At 35.5% G+C, this 6,855-nt stretch overlaps 1 pseudogene; it reads right to left on the reverse strand.

Annotated features, from left to right (window-relative positions):
* Window positions 1-3,464: 3,464 nt before the first annotated feature.
* LOC145168148 (small nucleolar RNA U3) lies at window positions 3,465-3,664 on the reverse strand (annotated as a pseudogene).
* Between the last annotated feature and the right edge of the window lie 3,191 nt (window positions 3,665-6,855).

Genomic DNA, 6,855 nt, shown 5'->3' on the forward strand with positions numbered 1-6,855 from the left:
TTCAATTCGTGAAGTTGCAGGGGTTGAAAAAGTTGTTTTGCTATAATTAAGGGAGAGGAATTCATACTTCATTTCAAATCTAAAAGTTTAGATTGTGAGATTTTAATCAAATTTAGTCATGATTACTTTATTTGCGTTCTAAAATTCAATTATGATTACATCATCCCTTTTCATAATTCGAATTACGAGAAAATGGCAAATTATAATAAATATTGTAGAAAAAGACTGGTCAAGTATCATGTCTTTATGTGAGACATCATGAATCGTGTCCCATATGCTTCGGATATAGGATCGATTACATGTGATGTAATATTCATCTGTTCTAAATTTTTCCACATGCCTAGGGCATGAAGGGGGAAAAAGTACTTGAACTGGATATGACTAAAATGATTAAGCAATTGTCGAGGACGATCTGAGGTTTTCCAAAGATTGGTTGCTCATGGACAACTGGAAGTATAAGTGTTAATTTTGGAAGGACCATATTGACATATTCTGGAAGGCGGCAACTCTTGTTCAGAAGTGATAGTCCAAATGGGAATGTGGAAATGTTTCCATAGGTGGAAGCTATTCATTAAATCTGTGTAAGATTAGAAAACTTAATGCAAGAAGGATGTTCAAAGGATTGTACTTTGAATTTGAGACTTCGTTTCCATGGAATTGCTCTCCATTGGAATACTTTGTATATATCTGTTGCCAAGTCTTTATGACTTTTGTGCATAGTCATTACAAGAGAATCAATGCATATAATTTTAGAATCTAACAGATTTCAGTAAATGGCAAAGAATCTTGTATTCTTACATTTGCGGTAAGGATTTGGGATTGTGAAATGAGCATCATTGGAATCATGTTCAATTGATCTATTTCACAAAGTAAGGATCATAGACAAACATAGTGTGCATACGTAGAGTATGGCATAACTATTGTTTAGAAAAACATAGTGTGCATGCTTGGAGCATGGGACAACTATTGTTTTTAATTCAAGTGTTAAGTTGATAAATCGAAGCATTATGCAATGAATAATGTGTAATCAGTATGGTGATAAATAAAAGGTGTTTTATTTATATTCATAAGTTCTGAGACCATATTTGATTCGATTATTCTTGTGTTTCACTTTGCATGTTTTGACTTCCCGAATAACTAGGTTATTCAAAATCTCCATAGTCAATCATACATTGGAAGTAGGTATGAATCAAGACTGTCATGAATTGGGCTTGTAGATTTCTAAAGTGTTTAAACATAGCAAAAGTTGATGCAACGTTCATGAGTGCTCCTGGAATCAGATTTGAGTATTGTATTAAACCCACACTCATTTGAATCACTTCATGGATTTATCACGAGTGATCATGAGACGATAATATATTATATTCTTCAAACAGAGACATGTGAGTTGTAGTTGCGCGTCGGTTGCACATTGACATATGTAAACGCAACCAGTAACTTGGTTGTTATAAAACATATCGTTGTGTGTAATTTGATGAGTAAGTACAAGCGAACATTTGGGTAGAAATTTATCCATTCCTTTTCCCCTTGGAGGGATAAAAGCGATATCTGTGGGCCCCTCGATGATTTTGAGAGGATACCCATAAGTGCTTGGCCAAGCCTGGACTGATTTTATTTGTTCAATTAGTCAGTCGTTATAAATCAGAAATTGGGAAACAACAAATGGACAGAGAGAATGATTATAATCCATGTCTCAATCCATATGATATCTAGAATGGATGAATATATGATCCCTTATCTAATGGACACGTCATTTGACTAGGTCAGAGTTCGACAACGGCTTTAAGAGCTACGATTGCTAGTCGGGATCTTGGAGTCATACTTGAATAATAGTTTTAGACTTATCCAAATGGGAGACAGTTGGTTAGATGTCTAAGCCCATAACCATTATTGGTATGTACTCGACCCGAGAGTAGCATGATCCATTTCGGTTGCACTTCACCGGAACAATTTGTATGGATAGTCTTTTGAGAATAGTATATTTTTGATTTATTAATATATTATAAGTTATAATATATTAATATGAAATCAAATTATTTAATTAGTATTGATCAAGAATTAATTTGCAATTAATATGGTGATCAAAAAGAGACTAATTAAATATGGACTCTTATGTATATAGAATGGGCCAAAGTTCATTTACAATGGGCTATGCTTGCATCCATAGTCCATGGAGTTTTTAACCCATGGATCCTATGGAAATGAAAGGTCATGGGTATGAGGGTTTACATGGATGTAACCTTAATCCACCATACTCTATAAAGAGGTCCTTGGCACTTGAAATTGCACTAGAGTGTGAAGAAAGAGGGCATATCTGATTTTGAACAAGTGTATACTATTCTCTCAAGCTTTCCAAGTTGTTTTGGTGATTTGTGATTCCATTTGAGGCTTCCACACTATTGGGGCTAAGCTCTTAAAGGGTTAAGACTTCATGCTCCATCAAAATGTATGTCATCTAACTAGACTCTTGTACTATAGTTGCTCCATAATAAGCTAGTTAGGATGATGCTTTGGAATTTTGTATATTTGCATGTATAATAATGAAAACATAGATCCAAGGCACATGGGGTTGCATGCACACCATGTGAGTGTTAGAATGCTCAAAACCCATCAAATTTATGGAGTTCATAAAAACATTTATCGAAAAAGACTCTTCAAGTTCATAACCTATAATTTTAATGATCTCTTTAAAAAGAAAACTTTTCATTTTCCATAATCTTGAGGACAAGTTATGGAATTCATCAAAACATTTAGATCAACTATTGTAACTTACAAAAAAGGGAACAATTTTTACTATTATCTAAATTAAACTTATAAGAACAAGACAATTCATATCAAACAAATTTCATGTAATTAGCCTAACCATATAAACTTTTCATTTTCCACTGTCCAGAAATGTAACATCCCCCTCCGGCATGTATTACAATATTGTCCGCTTTGGGCTCCCGGTGCGAAAACTTCCCAGGGGGTCACCCATCCCTGGATTTCTCTTGCCCGGGTACGCTTAACTGCAGAGTTCTTATGGGATCTGCTGCCCTCACGGCATTAAAATGCGTTGTTATAGGGAAGGTATCCACACCCCTTATAAGGAAATGTTTCGTTCTCCTTCCAAGCCGATGTGGGATCAGGTGCAACCCACTTTCACCCCCCATTATAGGGTTCAACGTCCCCGTCGAACAAATCGACCCGTGCCCTAGCTCTGATACCATTTGTAACATCCCCCTCTAGCACGTATCAAAATATTGTCCGCTTTGCGCTCCCGGTGCGATAGCTTCCCAGGGGGTCACCCATCCCTGGATTGCTTTCACCTGGGCACGGTTAACTGCAGATTTCTTATGGGATCTGCTGCCCTCACGGCTTTAAAATGCATTGTTATAGGGAAGGTATCCACACCCCTTATAAGGAAATGTTTCGTTCTCCTTCCAAGCCGATGTGGGATCAGGTGGAACCCACCTTAAATAAATTATCTGTCAGACAACCATGTAGCCATGCCAAGACACATCAAGATGGACTAGCAACGATCATCTACTGAGCCATGGCCGGAACCACGAGAAACTCTGTTAATCACGCTCTGGTTACATGGTCGTGGTTCATCAACCAGACATGGGTTTCTATGTTCTTAGGAATCAAGAATACAGAGGTACGACCTTACTTGAATAGATGTCGAGTGGCCGAAAGCGGATAATATTGTGATATGTGCCAGAGGGGGGATGTTACAAGAAAGCAGAAAATTCAATTTTTTATGCTTTTGAAAGCAATTAGCATCAAGTATGTTGGAAAACAACCCTAGGCTCTGATACCACTGATGGGTTTTGAGCATTCTAACACTCCTAAGGTGTACATGCAAACCTAAATGCTTTAGATCTATGTTTTATCTAATATACATGCAAACTTTCAATATTCTAAAGCATCGTCCGAACTAGAATACAATGAAGTATCTATACTACAAAATTCTAGTTAGATGACATAGCTTTTGTTGTAGTTGAAAGCCTTGAACCTTTAAGAGCTTAGCACCAATAGTGTGAATTCCTCAAATGGAATCACAACACACCTTTGGACAAAGGATGACGTTTGAGAGAGTATGGTGCACACAAATTGGTTATTGTTCTTCAAGAACACTCTAGTTCATCTAGCACCCATTTCACCAACCAACGAGCTTCTTATATAGTGTAGCACAACTAGGGTTACACCATGCAAACCCTAATGTCCATGACTTTCCATATTCTTTAGGCTCCATGGGTTTTAACCTCCATGTAGTATCCATGGGTCACTACATGGGTTTAGCCCAACATAAAGAACTATGGATCATAAGCCCACTTTATAAGAATGAATGATTTACACAATCAATCCCCATATATTTAATTAGTCTCTTTTGATCATAGAATTAATTCCATAGTAATTCTTGATCAATACTAATTAAATAAAATGATTTCATATTAATATATTAGAACTTATAATATATTACTAAAACATAAATAACCTCTTCTCAAAAGTCCATCCTATCAAATTGTTCTGGTGATATGAACCCAAATGGACCATGCTACTCTCGGGTCAAGTACATACCAATTATAGTTATGCACTTAGACACTAATCCAACATGAGGCCTACTAACGGTAAGACTGACTTGTCTTATACATATATATAAGTATTAAACTTTAATATTATAATATTATAAGGGTTGAATTTTAAACTTTTTAAAACTCTAGGGTTTCGAATTAAAGTTTCATTAATGTAATTTTCAAGTTCGAAAACTTGAGGGCAAGTTTTATAACTTGTCAAAACTTTTGACATTTATAACTTATGAAGTTTTATGTTGCATAAATGAGACCTTTCAAATTCCAAACTTGAGGACAAGTTATGAAACCTTTCAAGACTCTTTGAATTCTATAACTTAGATTAGTTCATGGTTTCATAAATAAAAACTTTTCATATTCCATAACTTGAGGACAAGTTATGGAACTTTTTTCAAGAACACATATAGATCAAATTAACTAATCCAATTATGATAGGATGATTATGTTGGGTTTTGAGCATTCGAACACTCCTAAGTGTACATGCAACCCTAAATACCTTGGATCTATGTTTTCTCTATTATACACGCAAATATGAATATTCCAAGGTATTATCCTCACTAGCATACAAAACATTGATTCATATGGAATAATACAACTTAGAAGACATACCTTTTGATGTAGCTTGATTCCATGGAGCTTAAGAGCCTAGTGCCTCAAGTGTGACACCTCAAATGGTTCACACAACATCAAATGCACTTGGAATAACTTAGAGTGAAATGAACACTTCATGAAATCGGCTAGCCCTCACCATACACACATAGTGGCCGATTTTTCGGAAGAATAAGATGCTTATATAGTGTGTCACAATTAGGGTTACACCACGTAAACCCTAATTGTCATGGCCTTTCATTTCCATGATCCATGGGTACAAAAACACCATGGAGCATCCATGAAGCATCCTATGGGTTTTAGCCCAACTTGATAATCCATGGAGCATTAGCCCACTATGCAAGTATGGATGATTTACACAATCAACCCATATATTTAATTTGTCTCCTTTTTATCACTTAATTAATTCCAAATCAATTCTTGATCAATACTAATTAAATAATCTTATTAATATATTAGAACTTATAATATATTAATAAACCTTAAGTGTTATTTCACTCATTTTAGTCTATCCAAATGCATGATGCCATGCAACCCGAATGGACCATGCCAATCGGGTCAAGTACATGCCAAATATAGTTATGGACTTAGACACTACTCCAACATATTATTTACCAACTTTACCTAATTTGATTCGTGTTACATGATAACTTCAAACTTTACAAACAACTAGTATTTCACAAAAATCAAGTAGTTATCTTAGAATTTGTCAAACATCATGTTATTGGATGGGGATTAATATTATCATATCGTTAAAATCGAATTTTATGAACCAAAATAGTTTGTGGTAATGTTCCTAATGCAAAACAACCCAAAAACTCGAAGATTCTACCCACAGACAGCCAATTCGTCGAGTGCACTTATGAACTCGACAAGTTCATCATCATAAGGCACCTACTCTTCGAGTTCCTATATGGACTCGTCGACTAGTGTCACACCCCAAAACCGGAACGGCGGAAACGTTCAGGGGTGGAGAACGTCATGTTCAGTATCACAACAATGCAAAGTAGTAAACAAAGCAACAACATCATCCATTTCATTAATACTATAATTTCATACAAGTGTGTTCTGTCAAGTTATATAGACACCAAAAATATACATCAAAATAAAAGATGAGTCTTGAACGAGCTCCATCTTCTCAGAACCTGGCACCGGTACCTGTCTACTGGTGACCTGAGAATACAAGTTATTTTGAAAGAGTTTATCAGCTTTAAAGCTGGTGAGATCATAAGTATATTAGTGTCTTTGTTTATATGAAAGCATTTGTAAGATGTTTGTAATGTATAAGTTTTGTAAAAGTTTGTATTTGTTTGAACTCTCCTAGAAAACCCTACGTTTCCTACTAAAAGTAGCCTTCTACCCAGGCATCTAGTGTCTGTGTGTGTCTCTTGTAAGAGTGTGTATTTTCCCAAATCTGACTATTATTAACCAAAAATATAGTTCTTACATTATTGTTTATTATGTGAATATCACAAAGTAAATGTGAAGGGAAAATAAAATAGTACTGTAGTGTTGTATTAAGTAACTATTGTTGTACTAACTACTTTAAACTAATTGTTATTTAAAGTACCATGTGATCGGCGTGTATCCTGCTACCGACTCTAGTAAAAAGACGATGAAAGACGCCGTAAGAAATGACGTTTGGCACCCGTAGACTTGCAAGTCCCACTGT

Source organism: Lactuca virosa, chromosome 3 (assembly GCF_052849685.1).
Source record: "Lactuca virosa cultivar CGN04683 chromosome 3, Lactuca_virosa_CGN04683_v6, whole genome shotgun sequence".
NCBI classification, from domain to species: Eukaryota; Viridiplantae; Streptophyta; class Magnoliopsida; order Asterales; family Asteraceae; genus Lactuca; species Lactuca virosa.